The sequence below is a fragment of the Oryx dammah genome, unplaced genomic scaffold, assembly GCF_014754425.2.
Source record: "Oryx dammah isolate SB20612 unplaced genomic scaffold, SCBI_Odam_1.1 HiC_scaffold_19, whole genome shotgun sequence".
NCBI classification, from domain to species: domain Eukaryota; kingdom Metazoa; phylum Chordata; class Mammalia; order Artiodactyla; family Bovidae; genus Oryx; species Oryx dammah.
Window position 1 is genome coordinate 88,038,050 of NW_024070203.1, and position 14,327 is coordinate 88,052,376.

The following is a 14,327-nucleotide window of genomic DNA, read 5'->3' on the forward strand; positions in this document are numbered from 1 at the left end:
GCAAGAACACTGGAGTGGGCTGCCATTTCCTTCTCCAATGCACGAAACTGAAAAGTGAAAGTGAAGTTGCTCAGTCGTGTCCAACTCTTCGCCACCTCATGGACCGCAGCCCACCAGACTCCTCTGTCCATGGCATTTTCCAGGCAAGAGTACTGGAGTGGGGTGCCATCGCCTTCTCCAAGTACAATGCTAAACAGAAGTTATAAGAAAGAGCATCCTTGTCATGTTCCTTATTTTAGGGAAATCACTCAGTGTTTTACTGTTAAATGTGATATTGTCTCTAGATTTTTTGCATATGTCCTTTGCCAGGTTGAGGAAGTTTCTTTCCTTTCCTAGTTTGCTGAGAGTTTTTATCATGAATGATTGTTGACTTTTATCAATTGCTTTCAAGCGGCTTCTATTGAGATGATCTTATCTTTTTCTTTTTTCTTTTTAGATTGTTGAGATGATGTATTAAATTGATTAATGTTAAACCAACTTACATTCCTAAGGTAAACCAAACTTGTCCTTGGTGTATTATACTTTTTATATATTGCTGGATTCTACTAGCTAAATTTTAAAAATATTAAAGAATCCAAGTTCATTGGGAATATTGGTCTGTAATTTTCCTGTAATGTTTTTTTTTATGTTTGTTTTCAGGGTAAGCTTGGCCCAATAAAATGAGCATGGTAGCTTCTTATCTATTTTCTGAAGAAGTTGTGTGATATTTTTATTATTTATTTCTTAAATGTTTGAAAGGTTTTCCAAAAAGCTGTAGTTTATTTTTATATTGAAGTATAATTGTTTTACATGATATCTGTGAAGCTATCTAGGACATCAGTGAAGCTGTCTAGGACAAGAGTCTCCTTTTGGAGAAAATGTAAATTGTGAATTTAAGTTTGTTTGTAGATAAAAAATTTAATTTTCTATGTCTTTTTTTTTGCCAGTTTTGGAAATTTGTGTCCATCAAGATTTTTTTCCATTTCACTTGTCATATTTATTGGCCTAAAGTTATTTATTATATTCCCCTATTATTCTTTAACATCTGTCTCATTTATTCCTAATATTAGTATTTTATGTTTTTTCTTTTTTTACTCAGTAAGCTTAGTTAAAAGTATTTCATTTGATTGAGCTCTTCAAAAAAAGAAGCTTTGGTTTCATTAATTTTGTTTGTTCGTCTTCTGTTTTATTTATTCCTGTTTTGTTTTATTTCCTTTACCTTTATCATGGCCATATTTCTATTATTTATGGCTTATTTTCTCTTCTTTTTCTCGCTCATTAAGGTGAAAGTTTACATTATTCACTTGAGAACTTTTTTATTTTCTACAATAAGCATTTAGAACACAGGTTTCTTCTGAACCCTCATTTCAATATACCCCTCAAATTTAAATATATTTTATCCTAATTTCCATTTAGTTATACATATTTTCTGATATTCCTGTGATCTCTTCTTTGACCCATCAGTTATTAGGAAATCAGTTCAGTTCAGTTCATTTCAGTTGATAAGTCGTGTCTGACTCTTGGTGACCACATGAATCGCAGCACGCCAGGCCTCCCTGTCCATCACCAACTCCTGGAGTTCACTCAGACTCAACGTCCATCGAGTCAGTGATGCCATCCAGCCGTCTCATCCTCTGTCGTCCCCTTCTCCTCCTGCCCCCAGTCCCTCCCAGCATCAGGGTCTTTGCCAATGAGTCAACTCTTCGCATGAGGTGGCCAAAGTATTGGAGTTTCAGCCTCAGCATCAGTCCTTCCAGTGACCACCCAGGACTGGTCTCCTTTAGGATGGACTGATTGGATCTCCAATAGGTTGTACATTTTCCAAATATTTGGGAATTTCCCATATATCTTTTGTTATATATCTTTTCCAGCATTCTTGGTGAAAATTTCATGTGCACCTGAAGAGTGTATGTTCTCTTGTTGGGGAGAGTGAAGATAATTCACTCTATAAATGGCTCACTCAAGTGGATGATAGTATTGTTCATTTGTCTACTTTGTTCTATCAATTATTGAGATGAATAAAGAAATCTCTATAAATCTATTCAATGGATGCCCTTTTCATTCTGTGAGTTCTGGATTCATGTACTGTGTGGGTCTTTTATTAGGTGTTTACACATTAGGATAGTTATGTATGCTTTACCATTACAGTTTCCCTCTTAATCTGTTAGTGTTATTTGTTCTGAAATTTACTTTTTCTGATATATTTTTTAAACTTTTTATTTCGTACTGGAGTGTAGCCCATTAACAGTGTTGGTGGTTTCAGGTGAACAATGAGGGGACTCAGCCTTGTATACGCATGTATCCATTCTCCCTCAAACTCCCCTCCAATCTTGCCCTTAGCGTTGAGCAGAGTTCCATGTGCTGTACAGTAGGGCTTTGTTGGTTATCCACTTAAAAACATAGCAGTATATGATATTTGTCTTTCTCTTTCTGACTCACTTCACTCTGTATAATAGGCTTTAGGTTCATCTACCTCATTAGAACTGACTCTAATACGTTGCTTTTTATAGCTGAGCAATATTCCATTGTGTATATGTACCACAACTTCCTTGTCCATTCATCTGTCGATGGACATCTGGGTTTCTTCCATGTCCTAGCTGTTGTAAATAGTGCTGCAGCGAACATTGGGGTACATGTATCTGTTTCAACTATGGTTTCCTCAGGCTGCATACCCACTAGTGGAATTGCTGGGTCATATGGTAGTTTTATTACTAGTTTTTTAATCTCCATACTGTTCTCCATAATGGTTGTATCAGGTTACATTCCCACTGACAGTGTAAGAGGATTCCCTTTTCTCCACATCCTCTCCAGCCTTTATTGTTTGTCGATTTTTTGACGATGGCCATTCTGACTGATGTGAGGTGATAACCTCCTGTAGTTCTGATTTGCATTTCTTTAATAATGAGTGATGTTGTGCATCTTTTCATGTGTTTATTAGCTGCTTTGGAGACATCTCTGTTTAGATCTTCTGCCCATTTTAAGCATCATGAGCTATTTGTAAATTGCAGAGCCTAATCCCTTGTCAGTCACATCATTTGCAAATATTTTCTCCCAGTCTGTGTGTTGTCTTCTCACTTTGTTTATTGTCTCCTTTGCTGTGCATGAGTTTAAGTAGGTCCCATTCATTTATTTTTGTTTTTATTTCCGTTGTTTGGGGAGATGAACTGAAAAAGGTACTGCTGTGATTTATGTCAGAGAGTTCTGTGCATGTTTTCCTTTAGGAGTTTTATAGTTTTCGGTCTCACAGTTAGATCTCTAATCCATTTTGAGCTTATTTTTGTGTATTTTGTTAAAGAATAATCTAGTTTCATTTCAAGGATGTCCACTCTCACCACTCTTACTCAGCATAGTTTTGGAAGTCCTAGCTATGGCAATAGAGAAGAAAAAGTAGTAAAGGGAATCGAATATGGAAAAGAAGTTAAACTGTCGCTGTTTGCAGATGACATGATACTATGCGTAGAAAACCCGGAAGATGCTATAAGAAAACTGCCAGAGCTCATCGGTCTATATGGTAACACTCATCAATGAATTTGCAAGTTACAAAATTAATACATAGAAATCTGTTGCATCTTTGTACACTCGCAACGAAAGATCAGAAAGAGAAATTCAAGAAACAATTCAATTTACCATCATATCAAAAAGAATAAAATATTTAGGAATAAACCTACCTAAGCAGACAAAACACCTGTACTCCAAAAACTTAAGATGCTGATGAAATAAACTGAAGAAGACACAAACAGATGGAAAGATAGATATACCATGCTTGTGTCTTGGAAGAATCAATATTGTCAATGTGACTTTACCACCTACGGCAGTCCACAGTTCCAGTGCAATTCCTATCAAATTACCAGCGGCAGTGTTTTTGCAGAACCAGAGCAAAAAAATCTTAAAATTGTTATGGAAACACAAAAGACCCTGAATAGCAAAAACATTCTTGAGAAAGAGAAACGGAATTGAAGGAACCAGGCTCCTATTGGAGTGGGTTGCCATGCCCTTCTCCAGGGGATCTTCCTTACCCAGGGACTGAACCCACATCTCTTAGGTCCTGCATTGATAGGTGGGTTCTTTACCACGAGTGCCACCTGGGAATAACCTATTTTAAATAATTACTACTTAATTTTCTCCCCATAGGCCACTGAGACTCTGTTTTCATTGTTAATGTTTCCGTTTGTTTCTAGAAGTTTTTTTTTTTTTCCCCTGTCTGCACTTCAGTTTGGATAGTTCAATTGTTTTCTAGTATATCTCAAATTTCACTGATTTTTTTCTTCATTTATAGTATCTAATATATTTTTATGAACATTTAGTAAAATTCCTACTTCAGTTGCTGTAGCTTTCAATCCTAGAAAATTATATTTGGCATTTTTTAAAAAATCTTCTCTTTCCTCTTCTTTATATTCATATTTTCCTGTAAATACTTGAATATGTTTAAGATAGCTCTTTTATCATTCTTATTTGCTAATGCCATCATTTATATCACTTCCCAGTTTGTTTCTATTGTCAGATTATAAATCTGGTATGAGAAGTTCATACTTCTCTGCATGTCTAGCAAATGTTAATTGCATGCTGAGCATTTTAAGTGTGAGCCTGCTGAGTTCTAGGTTTTGTTTCCTTTTGTATTTTTCTTTAAAAGAGTGCTAAACTGTGAAAGTTTGCTCTGTTAGCTAAGTTACTTAATAATTGACTAGATTCCCTTTTTTTGAATACATATTTTATTTAGGATACAGCACTAACAACATGATGATAAATTGTCACCAATTTATACCAAGAAACACACTATCTTTAAAATGTGTTGTTTTCACAATTTAAGATAGCCTTATTATTATCTGATACTAGAGTCAAAGACAACCTTTAGAGTTTTCCGCTTTGGGGCACTTAGTGACATCAAAATGATTATCTAGTCATGCAGAGGAAAGCAAGGCAAATGCAGTTTCTTTTCTTTTTGCCGTTCCCTTGCCGTAAGATCCATCTTCTCTCATCTGAGAAATCATTAATAGGAAGACTTTCAACCACCTTGCAGGTCTTGTTCTTGATTATAACAGGTAATGAGTAGAGCAGATCACCCAAAATACTGTAAAAGTTGCCTTAAGACAACTTTTTGTGTAAAGGACACAAATTCTCCCTTTGGGGTTCCAAACCGGATGTGTCTGAAGTGGTGTCTGAAGTGGTCACAGATGGCTTTTGCAGCCAACACTGCACTGGATACGTTTCAGGCCTTGATGACCCCAGTGCCATGCTGCTGCACGGCCTTGAGGAATCCTCCCTTGAACCGGCTGTCATCTTTCAGAGCTTCGTAAATATCATCTTCCTTTCTGTATGCTTTCACTTTGCCATGATTGACATCTGGATACTGAGGTGAGGAATGGTTTCCCCAGATGATGGCGCTCTTCACACCATTGCAAGTCACACTGGAGACTTCTCTGCTGGTCTGAGGTTAGGACCTGGCCGTTTCACTGCTGGGGGCATGCGTTTGCTCCCTGGTTAGAGAACTAAGACCCCGAATGCCCTATGGCACAGCCACAAAAATAAAGAAGTCACACCAAGTTTTACACCGAGTTTAACAGAGCATTTCAGCTCAGTTAAGATCCAAAAGAGTCAGGCAATCAAAGTTCTCCCTGGGGATGGACTTGGAGCAATCAGACCATTGGTATTGGCTGGGCTTCCTACCACAAGAACCATAACTGACTTCTTGGCATGTTTCTCAAGGCTGCACCCAGGCATTTGAAGATTTTCCTATTTGCTTTGAACGCATCTTTCCTCTCCATGCCACCCTTTTATGATGTGAAGCCCACAAGCATGGCCACGACCAGGTCTTTGAGGCAATCTCTTTTTTTTTTTTTTTTTTTTTTAATCTGCAGCAGTGACCTCTTTGGGGAGGGTTGGGCACAGTCTTACAGTTCCATTAGGACACCATCCAAGACACCTATCGTGAGAGTAATATCCAACAGCAGAAAAATCATAGGCTGGTCTTTACCAAAGGCAGATCCATTTCTAACAATAATCCATTTTTAAGTGACTATGCAATTTGACCAGCTGCTCCAGTTATAAGCACTCGGATTTGTTTCAAAATTTGTAGTCAAGGGCCTTCTGCTTTCAAGAGTTTTGTGACAGAAACCCTTAGAAACACTGTTGGTAGGATTGGGGGCTCTCTGGACAGTTTCAACAACTGCCTTGACTAGATTCTGGGTTAAGCCTTGCTTTTAAGCTTTTTTTTGGTAGGCTGATTTAGAATAGACTATATTCTGCATATTCACATGACTCCTGGAATCTGGCTGGCCAGAACTCAAACATCTCCAAGTTCTGTGTGAGCTTTGAGAATCATCCACGTTACAGCCTCCTAGTCCATTTTTGTCTAGTTTTGAAACGTTTCACCACATACATGTGTCACTGAGTATTCACCGGCAGTCTCATGGTGACCCTGTGCTGGATTCTGAGTCTCCTCCTTCATGTTGCTTCCTTCTCTCAAAGTTCTTTGCTCTACAAAGTTGTCACGTCAACTGGGGATTAATTTTACCTTAGTATCCATTGAGTCTTCCTCTACTGTAGCTCTTGCAGCAATCGAATTCCAAAGCTTGAGTTATTCTGTCTAAAATAATGCTCTGGGGCCCCAGAAGCTCTATCTATGTTGGTTTTTGGTCCTCCAGATCTCAGAAGGTGAAATGATTTTGGTACTCAAAGCCCCTCTGCCACGAAAACTCCAATATATTCACTTTTGGTGAAATATTATTTGCACACTCTTTAATCTTTTCATAATCTAGAAAGTGGATGTTAGATGAGTCTCACACAGGCATACATTTCCATGTATACATGTACACACATACAAGCATGTATAACATATATGCACACACGTACTCATCAAAGACAGTTTATTATCAGTAGCTATTTTATTATCACAATAAAAATAGCCACATAGTAATAACAGCTAAGATCTTTTGAGAGTTTATTATAAACCAGAAACTATGACAGTTTAGGTGCATTATTTTCTTTTCCTCTTTTGAAATATGAAGGTTAGAGGATTGGGGTAATTTATACAAGGTCATGCATTAAGGAAGAGATGAAGCCAAGTTTGAGTACAACCAACCTGACTGTAGAGGAGGAATAAGGTAAGCGATGGCTTGCAGACTGCCATTTGTTTTATAAATAAAGTTTTATTCCCAAGAGAGCCAAGGACACTCATTTTTGTAGTGTCTGTGGGTTCTTTTGAACTATAGTAGCAGAGTTGAATAGTTGCAGTATAGCCTGAATGACAGCCTAAAATATTTATTATCTGTCCCTTTACAGAATGAGTTTGCTGACCCTTGCTTTAAATTGTGAATTAATTACTCTATAATTTTCAAGGCCCATCTCCATTGTTACCTTGAGGTAGTTTTTCCATGTCACTTTGCTCACCATGTAAATTCTCTTCATTCCTATCCCCTACTTTCAAAGTATAGTTTTCAGTATGCCAGAAATAGTCTATTGTTAACAGCTTTACTGGAGAAGGAAATGGCAACCCACTCCAGTATTCTTGCCTGGAGAATCCCGTGGACAGAGGGGCCTGGCGGGCTACAGTCCACGACGTCCCAAAGAGTTGGACACAACTTAGCGACGAAACCACCAAGAGCTTTACCACTCACTTTCAAAATGTCTCTTTCTACCCTCCAGAATGGAAAGTTTTTGAGAGCAGGTGTTTTGTCTCCTTTGTTCATGGCTTTATTCCCAATGCCTAAGACAGAGCCTGCCACGGAGTAGGTGTATAATTTTTAATGGATGATCCCTTGACCAAATACCTGGTTAAACTCAGATGGGCTTCCCAGGTGGTGCTAGTGGTAAAGAACCCACCTGCCAATGCATAAGACCTAAGAACCGCGGGTTCACTCCCTGGGTTGGGAAGATGCCCTGGAGGAGGGCATGGCAACCCACTCCAGCATTCTGGCCTGGAGAATTTTATGGATGAGGAGCCTGGCAGGCTACAGTCTATGGGGTCACAAAGAGTCAGACACGACCAAAGTGACATAGCACACAGATAAGACTCCATCCTTCCCTAGCTGAATCAGTATGGGTCGGTGGCTTCTTCTTTTTTTCCTCTCTCTTATATATGTATCCTTTCCCATGGATCCATAATGCCACTCTTTCTTTTTGTAAAATCATGAACTGAATTACTACACGTACTGGTTAACTCAGTTGTCAGTTGAGGCTGGTTCACCTTTGGATATTTAGAGAAAACCAACTCTAACCACTCAGACAGCATCCTGTGAGAAGTCCAATTTCCTTCCCTCCCTCCTACAGCATCTCTGAATTCTCCAGAGACAGTCTCCAGTGGTGTCTTCAGGCTGTGTCAGTCAGCTTCAAATTAACTTTTACTTTCACACGTCTCTCATCCCACACGGCTGGTGTCCTCTCTGCCCCACGCTAGGCATGAATCTCAAGACTCTTTTTCTCAGATTCCTTCTCAACATCCCAACCCTTAAAAAAAAATCTCACCCACAAAAGTGGTTCTTCGTGTGTAACATTTTTCATTTACAGTAAGAGGGAGACAGAGGGGATTGGCATGCAGCAGTGCCAAGAGCTTAAAGTCTTTAGAAACTCCTTGCTTTCAAAACACCTTTAGTCAACGTGCAGCCAAGAATGTCTCACCTCTCTCCACCAGCACAGTGATTCCTTCTCTCTTTACTCTCTCTTCATACAAGTTCTTTGGGGTTTTTTTAGGGGGCACAGCGATGTGTCTATTCACTACATTATCTTCTTCCATCCTTGTTGCTGTTTAATAGCTCAGTCATGTCCCAACTCTCTTGTGACCCTGTGGACTGTAGCCCACCAGGCTCCTCTGTCCATGGGATTTCCCAGGCAAGGATACTGGAGTGGGTTGCCATTTCCTCCTCCATCCTAAGCCCCACTGTATATACAGTACTCAGGGACCACGGCTCCACTCAGGTCTTCCTGGGTACCTGTAACTCCACTTTAATCTCACTATCACTTCTGTGTTTTCATTAAAGAATGTTTACATCTGTGTTTCCCCAGCAAAGTGTTACAATTTTCTTTATTTAAACCCACCAGATTAAGAACCTTACTAGAAAGCTATGTCAAATAATGTCAACTCTATATGAGTACATCAGTTGCTTTCTTCAATATCAGTTCAGTTCAGTCGCTCAGTCGTGTCCGACTCTTTGCAACCCCATGGACTGCAGCACGCCAGGCCTCCCTGTCCATCACCAACTTCCGGAGTTTACTCAAACTCATGTCCATTGAGTCAGTGATGCCATTCAACCATTTCATCCTCTGTCATCCCCTTCTCCTCCCGCATTCAATCTTTCCCAGCATTAGGGTCTTTTCAAATGAATCAGCCCTTTTTTCAATATATCTTTCAATTTTTCCCCTTTGCCCATGGGTAGGATGTATTATTATATTATTGTGATTTATAGTAAGAAATATGTATTTGGTTTTCAGTTGTGTCTGGCATACGGCTCCTAATACCCCTGGAATTTCCTATGTAATAAGATGAGAAAAGTTCCTTGATATTCATAAGAACTCTCCTTCTACTACACCTGAGTTTATGTTAGTGATATCACTTGCGGGGAGAGTGGCGTGCTTGGAGAGAGCATGGAAACTCTGCACTTTGCCCCAATTCTTGCCCTACACATCATTTCTTACTGTTCCTGAGTTACATCCTTTTATAGCAAACCAGCAATCTAATAAGAAAGCATTCCTCTGAATTCTGTGAGCCACTCTAGCAAATTCCTTAAACTCACAAAGGGGGTCATGGGAACCTCCTATCTATAGCCCACAGTGCTGATTACAAACTAAACTTGGGACTGGCGTCTGAAGTGGTCAGTGAGACAGTTTTGAAGGACCAAGCCCTTAACCTATGAGATCTGATGATCTATCTCCAGGTAGATAATGTCAGAACTGAGATGCATTGCAAGACGCCTGTCAGTGTCTCCTGAGCTGAGAAAACACACACTGGGATTGTATAAATAGGTTTTCTCATAGTGAATTGTCCTTGCATTCTTGTATCAGCCTTTTCTTGTTTGTAGTGGCTTTTATATTAAACTGTCAATTAAGAGCAGCTTGACGACCAGGCTACCCCCCTCTGAGAAGCCTAAGTGTGCTTGTAATACTTATACCCCCAACTGGGGGATTCTTTTTTTTTTTTTTTTGCCCAATAATACAAACACTTGACAACAACTGAGCAGAGCAGTGATGGGTTCTTAACCCAAAGACATTCATATTTAAATTAGACTGTAGTTTAAGACATGATCTGGATTAAGGCTTTGTCACAGTCTCCTGGAAGATGATTATACCAGACACTGAGAGAGAGGTGAATGATAGAATGGCATGGAGACAAAGAAACTTCACAGAAAGAAGCAGTAATCAGAGGCCATGAAGTAGAAGTAAAAACAGTTAGATGAAAGTGGCTATGATATAAAAGTTTCTAGCTTCCAGAAGGAATGAAACAGTCACTGTAGGAGCAGAAGTCAGCTTAGCCATGAGTGTGGAAGACAGCTGGAGAGAAGAGCCGCAGGTACTTGGGCCCGAGCGGTTGTAGATGAACAGGACCCCGTTGCATTACTGCAAAGACATTGAGCACCTGTGCATCCCAAGTGCCATTCCAGTTTCTCAGAAAACCTGACGGTGGGACTATTGACAGACTGTTTTTGCATATGTCCCCTTGTATCAACAGATGTTACCAACATGTGGCTTTTTGCTATCTGAAAAAAACGCAACCAATGCAATTATTTTCTTCAAATACAGCAAGATTGAATTTTCCAGATTTGTATGTTTGTTTTGCTCTTGGGTGGTTTGTTTTAGTATGCATCCCAAATATTTGCCTATACTTTTTCATGTATTTGTGGGTATGCATGTATATACTTGAACATGCATAGTTTGTAAGTTAAATTTTTTCTCTGTTACATTCTTTCTCTGTTGGATGCTCTGTATTACCTGTCATCAGTTTTACTTTGCTGGATTTGACAAAATTACTTTCAGTTTACCATTGCTGTTTTTGCATAGCTTTCTTTACCCTTATATGTGAGGAGTGTACCTCAGACAGAGAATACATATATCTTTAAAAAAAATCTGCAGATTTGTGAAACTGTGCCAAATTCCAAACAAAACTTCAAAACTTTTAGACACTACAGTATACTTCTTAGAGAACTCTACTTTCTGAAGTATCCAGAATTCATTATGTGGAAATGTTGAACCATTTCTCTTGAATGGGTTTTTGAAGTTTAGTGTCATGGTAGGTTCAGGAATCCAGATGTCCATCAATTAGTTGTGTTAATGACCCCACCTAATGGCCTCCATAAGTCCGTTGTGTCTGTCCTATAACTTGAACGTTTCCTCCCACTTTGACTCTAGACTTGGGCATGTGACTTGCTTTGGGCAATAGGATGTTAGCCTCCCTGATTCAAGCAGAGACTTGGAAAGCACAAATGCTCTTTTATTTCCCTCTTGCATGATCAGGCCTGCTCCCCATTCCCCTTGGCCGTGCTTTGCAAACATGCCTAGGCTAGTCTGCAGGAAGGACGTGAGCAACATGTGGAAGAGAGCCAGGTAGTCCAGACCTCCCAGCTCGGGCCATCCTAGACCAGCCAGCTACCAGCCGGGCCCTCTATCTGTGGGGAAATCCACCTGAGATCAGAAGAACCGCCCAGCTAAACTCATTCAAAACCGTCAGCTTGTAGTGAACAAAATAAATGCTTGTTACTTGAAGGCCCTGAATTTGGGGTGGCCATGGATAACACAGAGATACCCAAATGGCAATTAATCTCTGAGGGGAACTTCCTGTGTATTTGAGGTGCCGAATCAGAGATCATATTCACAGATGGTAGATACTTTCATATGTTGATATCTCTCTTTGTTTCCTTCTGTCTCTGAGAAAGCTCATTTACTACCTCAGGAAGAGTTCTGGTACCAGAGAGTGTTTCCCTCTAGCACTTGAGTAGCGTTTTAGACCCTAGGCTTGTCTGACTTAGGCTGTCTTTTGGTATTTGAAGTGTTAAGAAGGTGTCGCCTTTATGTGATCAGGATAGTGGACATAATGGCCTTCTCTGGCTCAGATTCTCATATGGACCTAAGGTGTGGATGAGAAAAAAGAGAGTGTAACCAAGTTTGTGAATACTTTCAGTTATGACCTTTCCTGACATCTCATAGACTGTATTGATAGGTGCTTTTTAAAGATATTTGGAAATACAGGCTGTCACATGAAGTCTTCACTCTTACATTAGGCAGATGTAGATTTCTAAATAGAAAACACAGAGGTTTCAGTTCAAGTTAACAAACATTTATTGATCGCCTGTTGTATAGTAGTAGGCATTAAGGATACAGAATCAAGGCTTCCCCAGTGGCTCAGTGGTAAGGAATCTGTCTGCCAATGCAGGAGATATGGGTTCAATGCCTGGTCCAGGGCGCTCCCACACGCTGCAGAGCCGCTAAGCCCGTGCACCACAACTGTTGAGCCTGCGCTCTAGGTGCCGGGAGTCGCAACTACTGAGCCCATGGGCTGCAACCACAGAAGCCTAGAACTCTGCTCTGCAACAAGAGGAGCCACTGCAATGAGAAGCACACGCGCTGCAACTAGAGAAAAGCCTCTGCAGCAACGAAGACCCGGCACAGCCCAAAGTAGAAATAAATTATTTTAAAAAAAGAATGCAGGATTAGTGAAAATGAGTCTCTGTCCTAGAGGAACTTCAGAGTTTGGAAAAGAGACAGACAAGTAAATCACCATTTCAGTATGGCCAACACAGTGACGGGGCGTTCACACACAGCGTGTGATCGTCTAAGCGGTGTCAGATGGTGGCTGGGGAGCTGTGTTGAGAAACATAAAAGGTGAGTAGATTTAGACAAGTAAAAGATGAGCCTTGGTGGAAATGAGTTCCAGCAAGGTACAAGGGTATGAGGGCTTCCCAGGGGGCGCTGGAGGTAAAGAACCCGCCTCCCAGTGCAGGAGACTCAAGAGATGCAGGTTAGATCCTCGGGTCAAGAAGATCCCCTGGAGGAGGGGCTGGCAACCCACTCCAGTATTCTTGCCTGGAGAATCCCATGGACAGAGGAGCCTGGTGGGTTATGGTCCATAGGGTCTCAAAGAGTCGGGCACGACTGAAGTGACTGAGCACGCAAATGCACGTGCAAGGGTATGACCTGGAGTGTGCCACAGCATGGATTATGCTGCAGGCCACAGAACATCGTGTGGGACCAGGGGTTACACTTGCTGAAGTGTAATTAAAGACCTGTTAGCTATTTGCTTGTGTTGTAAGTTGTGCAGTTATTTTTAGTTATAAGACTTTTGTTTTCTTTTACATGTTAGGAAAATAATCTTTAAGCCTTTCACCTTCAGGTTTTCTTTAAATGCCATGTGGACAGAGACCACGTTTATCTTATTCTCTCCTGCATCTCAGCACCCAGCACAGGGTCCGGCTGTTTGTATGAATTCAGTAATATATGTTGAGTGTTTTACTGAGCGTGGGTTGCTAAAGAATTTCTAGACACAGAGTATTTCAGGAAGGAGTAGATTTGCTAAGAACAAAGAACAGAGATAATGTGGACACAGAGAGCACAGCGGACTGACACGTCCTGACAGACCAGGGAGAGGCAATGCTTTTCATGGGTCAGAAGCCAATTTCTATAGCCTCAAGATAAAGAAAATTCCTGCTGGAAGGGTGGCGTTAGGAGATTGGTTAGGGTGGGTGTTTTTACCCACTCTCATATGGGGTGAGAGAGCTGACAAGTTTAGATCAGGGAGACTCATAGTGATGGTTGTTATGGGGCTCAGTTCTGAAGATGACCTTGGTGCAGGACCCTGAATCTGTGGCCTTTTTACAAGGCTTTGTACCTGTGACCTTGGTATGGAACTCCATATTGAGCAAATCACTGAATTCTCAAATGCGTCAGCCCCTACCAAAATACAACAGAAAGTTATCTTTAAAATTTAAAATAATTTAAAATTATTTATTCATAAAGACTTATTTGCTTGAATAATTTATTTTTCTCAAGTTATCTTCAATAAAGACAGCTTAATCTTCAGTTTTATCGTTCCCTCTACATTTATTCTTTCAGTTTGTGAGATGTAACTTACATACATAGAGCACTGTATAATACTAAGGTGTACAACCTAATCTCTATTTTTGGATTTTTAAATACATGCAACTCTTGGTGTTGTTTTCACCCCATACCTCCATTTATCTTATTAGTCAACATATTCTTATTGAATACTTCATTTATGCCAGCATTGTGATACACACGAGGAGCAGAGTAGTATTAGTTCAGACCTGCTCTGGACCCCAGTGGAACATATAGTCCAGAGAGGTAAACAGACCAACATTGAACAGAGAATTTACAAGCACAGTGAGTTTACAAACAGAAGTGACTAGCTT

General features: G+C 40.2%; 1 pseudogene; it reads right to left on the reverse strand.

Annotated features, from left to right (window-relative positions):
• Nucleotides 1-4,877: 4,877 nt before the first annotated feature.
• On the reverse strand, nucleotides 4,878-6,132 carry LOC120878523 (annotated as a pseudogene).
• Nucleotides 6,133-14,327: the final 8,195 nt, after the last annotated feature.